Below are 12,133 nucleotides of genomic sequence, written 5' to 3'. Positions count from 1 at the left end.
CTACTAATGTGTTTGTTCAATGTTGAGTTAAAACTGTTATAAGACATAAGGATTAAAAGGCCCAAGCCCAATACGGAAGCCAAGGCCCAAGTCAAACAACTCAGTACACTCGGCCCGCGTATGTCAAGACGTTGCCGTTTTGAACAAAACGCAACTCAGCAATCGGAAGGATCTAGAAGACCTTCGGGAACAACTTCAAGATGAAGCTGCTGAGTAGTCTCGACAAAACGTACAAGACAGCAGCTGGCAAAGCAAAACTTCCAGACAAAGTATTTCCCCTTTTGGCAAAGTTCAGACGACACAGTATGTTGTCCAGTTGACTTTACCATAAAAGGAGAGACCATCTGCTGAGATGACTGAGGACAGAAGATACGTGAATCTGATTGGCCGAGAGCTCTGAGAAAGTCAGGATGACAATGACATATAGCCGTTTCCCTCCAACGGTTATTTCGAAATTCAAAATGACCAATGCCCAAACGTCTCTATAAATAGTGCCATCACAAGCTTCACTCAACACAGAACTTGATCAAGCCATTACGCTGACCAAATTTCTACAAGTTCTGCAAGCAAAGAAGCAAAGCAAATTCTTACACTACAATTCTTATATCTGTGTAAAAGTCTAGAGTGATTGTTTCAATCGTCTAAAGTGTCTTAGCAAATCATTGTATAGGACAAAACACTTATCATTTCTAGAGATAGAAAGGAGAGGCTGAGTACTCGGTTTTAAGTACTCAGCGAGAGAATAAGATTGAGTAGAGGTATAGAGGAAGGTACTCTTGTCATACTCAGTTGCTGATATTGTAAAAGATTTGAGGCTCTACCTTTAAAGAGCTCAGTAGAGGATTCGAAATCTCGGAACGTGTTCCGGGGACAGGACGTAGGCTTAGAAGAAGCCGAACCTGGATAAATCTGCTGAGTGAAGTATTTCTTACCTTAACTCCTTATATATATTGCTTGCTTAAAATAACCAAAAACTGACCAAGTAAAGAAGGTCAAGTTGAGTTGTGCGCGCTGAACGTCTGAGCTCAGGAATAGACTCTAAGTGCTATCTCCTGACTCAAGCTAAGAAACTGACCTAGTCACCAGTTGACTAAGCCAGTATCTTGCTGTTTACTCAGCGCCGCTGTTAAAACCTTTTTCTTTAGAAAAAGAAGTCTGCCCTAATTGCAAAAAGTTTAAATAGTTCCTAACCCCCCCTTGGAACTATACTTGCAACCCTACAAGGGACCAACAAGTGGTATCAGAGCTAGAAAGCTCACTCTAAAAGGTCTAACAACCTTGAGTTGATCCCTACCATGGGCGAAAACAGCACTCTGTTTCTCCCTGGAAACCAAACAACTCAAATACTGCCTGAGGGGCTGTCCATTACTAGGCCTCCCCTATTCTTCGGGTCAAACTATACCTTATGGAAGAATAGGATGAAAAACTTCATTCAGGATACAAACATGAGTGCCTGGCTATCTATAGTCCAAGGCCCATTTGTACCTGTCGAGGTTGTGGCTGGCCAAACAGTTGTAAAAGCTGAGGCCAAATGGACAGAGGATGATCTTAAGAAGCTCCAAAACCATGCTTCGGCTATCAATATGCTTCACTGTGTGCTCGATGCTGCAGAATATAATAAAATCTCAGGTTGTGAGTCGGCACAAGAGATCTGGAGAAAGCTGGAAGTCACCTACGAGGGAACTAATAAAGTAAAGGAGTCTAAGGTGAATCAGCAGATGAGACTGTACGAGCTGTTCGAGATGAGCAATGATGAGGGCATTTCAGATATGAACGCAACGTTCACCAACATCATTAATGAGCTCAAGAGACTTGGGAAAATCTTCACTGAGGAAGAACAAGTCAAAAAGATACTCAGGAGTCTTTCTAAAGATTGCCAAGCAAAGAAGACAGCAGTTGAGGAAGCTCAGGATTTAACCACCTACAAATATGACGAACTCATCGGTTCATTGCTGACCCATGAGATATCCATGAAAAACTTTGAGGTGAAGGAAAAATCTGAAGACAAGAAGCAGAAGTCACTTATCATGAAAGCTGACTCCACTGACGGGAGCTCAACTGATGATGAGGAGATGGCTATGTTCACAAGGAAGATGAAAAGGCTGTTCAGGAAGAACGACAAATATTCTAAAAAGCCTTACAAAAAGTTTGATAAGTATAAGGCTGACTCAAGCGACAGCAAAGACAGAAAGGACAGCTCAAAGCCCATTACATGCTTTGAGTGCCATCAAACTGGCCATATTAAGTCAAACTGCCCCACGCTGAGGAAAGACAAGAAAAGTGGGAAGAAAGCAATGGTGGCTACTTGGAGCGACAGCGACGAGTCTTCATCTACAGAAACTGAGGCCACCGAGTCAGCGAAGATATGCTTCATGGCTGACGAACTTGCTGAGCCATGCGTCTCTGAGCATGCTGACCCATCCATCGCATCAGATGACGAAGAGCAATCGAATGAGGTAATTTCTCTTCCACAGCTCAGAAACGATATGGTTAATGCCCTGAGTGATCTCTACACACTTGTTAAGAAGTGTAATAAGAAAGTTAGAGCACTCAGCAGGCGCTGTGACGAAGTGGAAGAGGTCAAACTGAGTGACCTCAGATTCCTTCTTCAGGACAATTCAACTCTGCATGATAATATGAAAATCATACATGAGTCTGTCTCTGAAGTCCAGTCAGTTTCAAAGAAACTGAGGAAGGACGTCACAACCATCCAGAACCAACTAAAGGTTCCTAATAAAAATAACTTTCCTCTGAGAACTCAGTACCAAGGTACTCAGCAGAGATGGAATCCCCAGCGAAAAGTCCAGTGTGACTTTTGTGGGAAGTTAGGACACACCACTAAGGTGTGCTGGCACGCTCAGCACTGGGGTGCTGACAAGTCAGTAAAAAATCCTAAACAGAAGGTCAGCTGTGACTTCTGTGGAAAGAATGGGCATACTGTCCATGTATGTCACCATAAAATAAAATATGATGCTATACCTGTTGCACCTAACAAACCAGGACCCAAAAAGAATTGGGTACCTAAAAGTAACTAGTTACAATGCAGGTAAGCTTGAGATATGCCGCGAAGTCAAAGATGTGGTATATTGACAGCGCATGCTCAAGGCATATGACGGCTGATGAAACTCAATTCATCACGTTTGAGCATAAACGAGGAGGGAGCGTAAGTTTTGGAGACAACAAGAAGGGTAAGATAGTAGGGTCAGGAACCATTGGAGGTAATCCTACTATTGAATCTGTCTCCCTAGTCAGCGGACTCAAATATAACTTACTCAGCGTAGCTCAGCTGTGTGACAATGGGAGAAAAGTTATATTTGATGCTACTGGATGTAAAATATACGAGGGTAAAACAAATGAGTTAATTTTAACTGCCCCTCGGATAGATAATGTCTTTATGCTAGATCTAGAGAAAAAGTTTTCAAAAACTGTGTGCTTAGTATCAAAGGAAGAAAATTCCTGGCTATGGCACAGGAGACTTGGTCATGTAAGCATGGACCTCCTGGCCAAACTAGCAAGAAAACAATTGGTTGAGGGACTGCCTGAACTTAAATTTCAAAAAGATCAATTATGCCACGCTTGCCAAGCTGGAAACAAACCAAACAATCTTTTCATAGCAAAAATATCGTCTCAACTAAGCGTCCGTTAGAGTTACTACACTTGGATCTCTTTGGTCCAGTCCAGCCGCTGAGTCTGGGTGGAAGAAGATTTTCCTTGGTCATTGTAGATGACTTCTCTCGGTATACGTGGGTTATCTTGCTGACCAGCAAGGATGAGACCTTTGAGACATTTTCAAATTTGATTAGAAAAATTGAAAATGAAAAAGACCTAAAATTAGCTCACATCCGTAGTGATAACGGTGGAGAATTCAAAAACCAAAAGTTTGTTGAATTCTGTGAAGCCAGCGACATTGACCACAATTTCTCTGCTCCTAGAACACCTCAACAAAATGGGATTGTAGAAAGGAAGAACAGAACTCTGGTTGAAATAGCCAGGACAATGCTGGATGAGCATAGGCTTCCAAAGTATTTTTGGGGAGAGGCTGTTAACACATCATGTTATATTCTTAATAGGGCTCTAGTTAGACCTATACTCAAGAAAACCCCCTATGAACTTTGGAAAGGACGAAAGCCCAATATTGGATACTTTCATGCCTTTGGCTGTAGATGTTTTATTTTAAATACCAAAGATAGCTTAGCAAAGTTTGATTCAAAAGCTGATGAGGCTATCTTTTTGGGCTACTCAACAAACAGCAAAGCATACACAGTTTTTAATAAGCGAACTCAAGTTTTAGAAGAGTCAATACATGTAGAGTTCGATGAAACTGACCCTGCAGGTAGATACCAGCCGCTGACCGAAGATGATCCACACTCAGTAACCATCGCTGACCCAGAACCAGCTACTGAGTCATTCACGAAAAGGCTGACCAAGAGTAAGAGTGAACCTAAGATTACTTTTACTGACCCATCTACTTCTGCAGAGATTGTTGAAACAGAAACAGAACAAGACATAAATCTACCTAAAGAGATAAGGATCCCAAGAGGGCACTCAGAGAGTGCGATCCTTGATTCTGCTGGGAATACCCTGATGACGAGGAATCAACTCAGGAAGTACCTCAGCAATGTCACCTTCGTCTCAGTACAAGAACCGAAGAATTTCGCTGAAGCTGAGTACGATGAATTCTGGATGAACGCAATGCAAGAGGAGCTCGATCAATTCAGAAGAAATGATGTATGGGAGCTAGTACCTCATCCAAAGAGTCAAAAGACCATCGGAACAAGATGGGTCTTCAGGAACAAGATGGATGAACAAGGAAACGTAGTCAGGAACAAAGCAAGGCTTATAGCTCAGGGCTACAGTCAGCAAGAAGGTATTGACTACGGTGAGACCTTTGCCCCAGTGGCAAGACTAGAGGCAATTAGAATACTATGTGCCTATGCATCTTACATGAACTTTAAATTATTCCAAATGGATGTCAAAAGTGCATTTCTTAATGGAGTTATAAACGAGGAGGTTTATGTAAATCAACCTCCAGGTTTTGAGGACCCTAAGTTCCCAAACCATGTTTACAAACTCAAAAAGGCTCTGTACGGCCTCAAGCAAGCACCACGTGCTTGGTATGAGAGGCTGACCAGTTTCCTACTGACTAGAAATTACGTCAGGGGAAAAGCTGATACAACCTTATTCATTAAGAAAAAGGGTAAAGATACCCTGCTGGCCCAAATTTATGTTGATGATATAATATTTGGTGCAACTAATGAATCAATGTGCAAGGAGTTTAGCAAACAAATGCAGACTGAGTTTGAAATGTCCATGATGGGAGAACTCAACTTCTTCCTCGGTCTTCAAATTAAACAAGGAAAGAATGGCATCTTCATCAGTCAAGCCAAATATGCCAAGGAGATCTTAAAGAAATATGACTTGGAAAATTGCAAGCCAATATCCACTCTTATGGGCACTGACACTGTCCTCTGCGCTGACGAGAATGGTAAGTCAGTAGACAGCAAATTATATCGAGGTATGATAGGCTCTCTACTTTACTTAACAGCCAGTAGACCGGATATTCAGTTTTCAGTATGCTACTGTGCTAGATATCAATCTAACCCTAAGGAATCTCATTACATTGTTGTAAAAAGAATCCTTAGATATTTGCAAAGCTCAGTGAACGCAGGTTTGTGGTATCCAAATACTCATGATTTTACACTCATCGGATACACTGACGCTGACTATGGACGGGATAAGCTGGAACGTAAAAGCACCTCTGGAGGATGCCACTTCTTAGGAAGCTGTCTTATATCCTGGTTCAGCAAAAAGCAGGCGTCAGTAGCCTTGTCTACCACTGAAGCTGAGTACATTGTTGCTGGTCATTGTGTTGCTCAAGTCCTATGGATTAAGCAACAGCTTAAAGACTATGGTGTTCAAACGAAGACGATTGAAGTCAAATGTGACAACAAAAGTGCAATTGATCTTTCCAAGAACCCAATTCAACATAGCAGAATGAAGCATGTCAGCATCAGACATCACTTCATTAGAGACCATGTACTCAAGGGTGAGATCAAGCTGACCTTTGTCCCAACGGACAAACAGCTTGCGGATATCTTCACGAAGCCACTGGCCCGTGAGCAGTTCAGCATACTGAGAGAAGCAATTGGTATGTTTAATCCTCTTCAGTAAATTCCTATGCTAAATGAATATGAATGCTGAGTGAATTACTATGCTGAATGATTGATTGTTTGCTGAGTAACTCATCGAAACTGACTGAACAACAAATACTGAGTAAACTTGCACACTGAGTAAATTAGTTTAAACTTAAACTTTAAAATCATCCGTAAATATAATACTGACCACTCAGAATATCAAACGCTTGACATTCTAAATACTAAGTGTTAGATCCGTTAGCATAAATGCAAAGTACGCGTATAGCCCTAGGATGACGTATTCGCCGTATGTGTCATAAATGCTAGGATCTTTGTCGGTACACAATCCCAAGGCAAAATTGACACATGGATTTGATTAAATCCACACCGCTCATTCCGTCTATAAATTATAGGAATTTCCCCATCTTTTATTCTTTACGCTTAATCAAATTCTAAGGCATAGAAACTGTTTCCAAACACCTCTCTCAAGATCCTTCTGAATCTTCTCCATCCTTGAAAATGACTAAGTTATCTTTCAACGTCTCCGGTGCCGGCCACCAAAAGACTAACTCCGATGAACCTACTCAAAATCCTCCTACGCCGAGCAAGGGAAAAACTGGCCAAAACTCTGGTCAAGGAAAAACGGTAAAGGTCCAAACCTACTCCAAAGTTTTTGAGAACGTACGAGAATGGAAGGTTGAGCCCTCTAGATGGGTTTCGGAACACTTCGTACAGAATGAACAGCCGTTTTGCGAATGGATTGCACAAAATGAATGGACTGGGCTGTTTTCGGTTAGGGATAACACTTATCCTGACCTAGTTAGGGAGTTCTACCACAACCTCAAGGTTGCTAGTGACAACCCTGACTACCTGTGCACTGAGGTAAGAGGCAAAACCATCTTCGTCAACCCTCTCTACATAGGAAATCTTCTCCAGCTAAAAACTGAGGGAGCAAGGCTGAGAAGATCGGGAGATCAGGATAAAACTGACTATGTACACACCTTCTGCAAACCTGATGGCTACTCAGGAGAAGTCTCAGCCTCATCAATGGGTCAGCACCAGAAAATGGCTCACTACTTGCTGACCTACTTCATCTACCCGAAGATTAACTACACTACATCAGCAACCAATTTCGAGCAGTGCTTTATATGGCACATGCTGACGTACACCCCCATCAACATACCGGTCTTTCTCGTTGCTGGGTTCCTTCGAAGCACTGGTACGATGCGGCTTGGGTCAATCATAACAAGAATCCTCATTGACCACAAGATTGACCTCGAAGGTGAGGAGTCTTTCCGAGGATCTGAGATAACAGCTGCCTCGCTGAGGGCATTGAAGTTTGGACAGCCTTTGAAGAAAGGTAAAGCTGCTGCTGCTGCTGGCTAGACTGAGGGAACTGCTGAGCCTAAGAAAGGGCGCAGGACTAAGGCCCCAGCTTCCCGCAAGAGGAAAATCGCTGAGACTCCTTCTAAAAATGTTGAGTCTCCAGCGAAGAGGCAGAAGTCAGCTGGCAAGTCAGCTGAGAAAAGAACCAGGCAAGGTGAGCCTGGAACTGAGGAAGCTGCTGAGCAACCTCAAAAGAAGCAGAAGTCTTCAACACTGGCTCCTCTAGAAGCCATACCGACCGACTTCATTGTACCGGGTGACTCTCACTTCACCCAGTGTCAAGGTACAGTTGCTGAGTCTGAGGAGCATGAGGTCCAACTAGATGACCACTTCATCTCTCAAGTTGAGGAAGAACTTGATGGTGATAGTACTGAAGAGGACGAAAATGACGAAGCCAGCGGTCAGGATGACGCTGAGGATTCTGAGGAAACTGCCAGCGAGCATGAAGCTGAGGATGCCGATACTGGGGTAGCTGCTGGTAATGAGCATAACACTAAGTTGGCTGTGGGAGTTGAACCAGTACTTGACCAACACACTGTTGATCAAGTTGGAGAGCAGGCTGACCAGACTCAAACTGAACAACAATCTTCCCCTTCTCACTTAAGAGAACCTGATAATACTGTCACTCCACCTCGAAGAAGGAGAAAGTTGGTCAAGGCCAGTGAGAAGCTAGTTAGTGAACCTCCTGTCCAACTACCATCTATTCCTGACTTTGTCGTCTCCAAGCCAACTAAGGACCCTTCTACCGTGAAACTGAAGTTTTTCAAATGCCAATCAACCTCCACTACTTCGGCGCCATTGGAAAAACAAGCCTCTGTTTCTTCTCAGCGGGAACATGCTGACCTTAATGCTTCTGCAACATCAACCAGTCAGGTTGAACCGTCTACTGTTCATGCTATTTCCTCAAGCATGGTGCTGACTCCGCATCATTCTGCCGTCAGCACAGACAGTATTCGTATTGTAACTTCTCCAACTCAACTCTCTGCCGATCAATCAACAATTCCTACAACTCAAGTGCAGATTGAGCATACTATTCCAGTCACTGACCAGGTTGCTCCTTTCACTCCACTTCCTTCCGGTCATACTGATGTCCCTGAAGGTTCCTAGAGCCATCTAAATGCCATTGAGTCCGGTAAAAAAATCATTGACTCAGTGTAAGCATTAATCAGAGACCTTCAACATTCCAATTCTCCTGCTGCTGGATCTTCAATTCTTAAGACAACCCAGCTCTCCCAGGTCACTCAGCTTCTCAACGAAGTTAAGGGACTCAAGGATCTGCTGAGTATCGTCTTATCCTTCCAAGCTCAGCAAGCTAAGCAGGATTCCATTGCCAAGTTGGCAGAAATCCAGCTGACAACCGTTCAACACTTGAACTCTCTTCATCAACAAGTCCAGAAGTTGTCCGCTGTGAACACTGACTATGCCACTTCCTCTGAACTCAAAATGCTCTTTGCTCAGCTTCATACTGAGCAACTTAAGACCAACGAGCAAATGGTATCCTACAGTCAGTGCTCAGTAGAGCAAATAGGTGAGGCTATAAGGCTGCTTAATCTGAATAAGCAAGAGATGGATACTGATGCAATGAAGCAGAATGAGTTGCTGTCTCTCGCACAACAATCTTTTAACCACATTCGTCACAACAATCTCCAACGTCATCATTACGACTCAGCTCTATTAAAGACATTTCACCAGGTCTTTGCTGGCCTTACTGAAGCTCTTATCTGGCAATCCAAAGCTCAAGCATTCAGTGTCAATATGCTCAGTGCTGCTGATCTCCGAATACCCCAAGAGGTATCAGCTGATGGAGTTGCCATTTTTGATGGCGTAAATGAAAGCGCTGATAAGCTTAAGGAGCTCTCTCAGGAACTGACTCGAGCTGTCTTAACCGATGCATTCAAGCTCCCTGAAGTTGACAAAACGGGGGAGAAAGCGCAAGTAGCTAGAGCTCAGCATGAGCGAAGTCAGTCGCAACACAAGAAAAGAAATAGATAGGCTAGGCTAGTTCAGTTGTTAGACTAAGTTAGTTGTAATCTATTTGTCTTATCTATATAAACATTTTGCTGTGTAAACACTGACTTCTATCTATATATCATATTTTCATCTCTTATTCAAATCCTGAGTTATGATATATGTTATTAAGTACTGAGTCATTATGTATCTTCAATTAAATCAGCTATGTTTAACACTTGTAAAATTATTTGACTAAATCAAATGCTGATAACATGTTTGACATTGACCTATGTGTTTGTAAAACATTGTCTGTTAAGAACTCATTGAACAACAAATTACTCAGCGCACTCTATATGACTAAACCTTCCGCTTTATACTGAGTAAATAGAATATGTTGAAATAGCTGACCTATATCTGAAAACTGACCTTAGACTTACTCATTTAAACCTTTAAATGTTTTAAGTAAAACTAAGTCAGTAGCTCAACCCTTACGGGGGAGTTTGCTAAATTATACTAGGTCAACTATCATGGGGGAGCTCATACTGAGTTCCTTGCTGAATAGTTTTGCCAACATCAAAATGGGGGAGTTTGTTGAAACACCTTTCCACATACTTTTTGATTTGACAAAATTGTTTAAGTATAATTTAAAGATACATATTCTTAACACACTAAGTTTAAAATGCTTTGATTTATTCTACTAATGTGTTTGTTCAATGTTGAGTTAAAACTGTTATAAGACATAAGGATTAAAAGGCCCAAGCCCAATACGGAAGCCAAGGCCCAAGTCAAACAACTCAGTACACTCGGCCCGCGTATGTCAAGACGTTGCCGTTTTGAACAAAACGCAACTCAGCAATCGGAAGGATCTAGAAGACCTTCGGGAACAACTTCAAGATGAAGCTGCTGAGTAGTCTCGACAAAACGTACAAGACAGCAGCTGGCAAAGCAAAACTTCCAAACAAAGTATTTCCCCTTTTGGAAAAGTTCAGACGACACAGTATGCTGTCTAGTTGACTTTACCATAAAAGGAGAGACCATCTGCTGAGCTGACCGAGGACAGAAGATACGTGAATCTGATTGGCCGAGAGCTCTGAGCAAGTCAGGATGACAACGACATAATAGTCGTTTCCCTCCAATGGTTATTTCGAAATTCGAAATGACCGATGCCCAGACGTCTCTATAAATAGTGTCATCACAAGCTTCACTCAACACAGAACTTGATCAAGCCATTACGCTGACCAAATTTCTACAAGTTCCGCAAGCAAAGAAGCAAAGCAAATTCTTACACTACAATTCTTATATCTGTGTAAAAGTCTAGAGTGATTGTTTCAATCGTCTAAAGTGTCTTAGCAAATCATTGTATAGGACAAAACACTTATCATTTCTAGAGATAGAAAGGAGAGGCTGAGTACTCGGTTTTAAGTACTCAGCGAGAGATTAGGATTGAGTAGAGGTATAGAGGAAGGTACTATTGTCATACTCAGTTGCTGATATTGTAAAAGGTTTGAGGCTCTACCTTTAAAGAGCTCAGTAGAGGATTCGAAATCTCGGAACGTGTTCCGGGGACAGGACGTAGGCTTAGAAGAAGCCGAACCTGGATAAATCTGCTGAGTGAAGTATTTCTTACCTTAACTCCTTATATATATTGCTTGCTTAAAAGTGACAAACCAAACTTCAAATAATTCAATCCTTAGTTAACATAAAGTTTTATTACGGTTAGTGAATTGAAACTAGTCCCTGTAGGATTGATACTATTCTTTGGAACGTTTACTACTTGATACGATAGAGTCCATTTGCTCTTAATTGATATATACGATTCACATCCGTCAAGTTTTTGGCACTGTTGCCAGAGACTGGTATATTATGATACATATCCTAACAAATTCTCATTAATCTAATCTTATCTTTTTCTGGTGTTATTTTTTTTATTTTATCTTTTATTTATGCACTGTAGGTCTAGAAGTTTATCTCCTTTATCGTTTGATTTAGAAATTGAAAAGACTTTTCACAAGATTCGACGGGAGAGGCGTGTGATTAAAGAAGAACAAAAGGAGATGGCTGAACTACCTTCAATCCCTGAGATTCTTAGGCATTTAAGGCCATCCTTTGCATCTAGCATCATTGATCCTACCATAGATGCCAAAAATTTCGAGATCAAACTAGCAACAATACAGATGCTTAAAAAATCGGGGCAGTTCCATAGGGTGTCTCATGAAGACCCTAATGCTCATCTCAACAAGTTTTTGTTTCATTGTGGAACTTTCGAGCAAAATGGTGAACCACCGGAGGCCATACGCCTGAAGCTCTTCCTTTTCTCCCTTAGAGATGATGCTTCCAAATGGCTATGCTCACTTGATTCGAGCACAATCACCAGTTGGGAGATAATGATGCGAGGGTTCCTATCCAAATACTTCCCACCATCAAAGATTGTTTATCTACCTAATGAAATCAGTATGTTTCAGCAATTTGAGCAAGAACCGATATTCACAGCATGGGAAAGGTTTAGAAAGCTGTTGAGAAGATGCCCCACCATGGTTACCCAAAGTGGAAGCAAATAGACTTCTTTTACGGAGGTGTCTCATCTTCAAATCGATCTACAATAGATTATGATACTGGTGGAAATTTATTCAAGAAAATTGATGTTACTACTTATGAGTAGGGGT

The sequence above is a fragment of the Euphorbia lathyris genome, chromosome 7 (assembly GCF_963576675.1).
Source record: "Euphorbia lathyris chromosome 7, ddEupLath1.1, whole genome shotgun sequence".
NCBI lineage: Eukaryota > Viridiplantae > Streptophyta > Magnoliopsida > Malpighiales > Euphorbiaceae > Euphorbia > Euphorbia lathyris.
Note: the sequence above shows the minus strand (reverse complement) of the source record.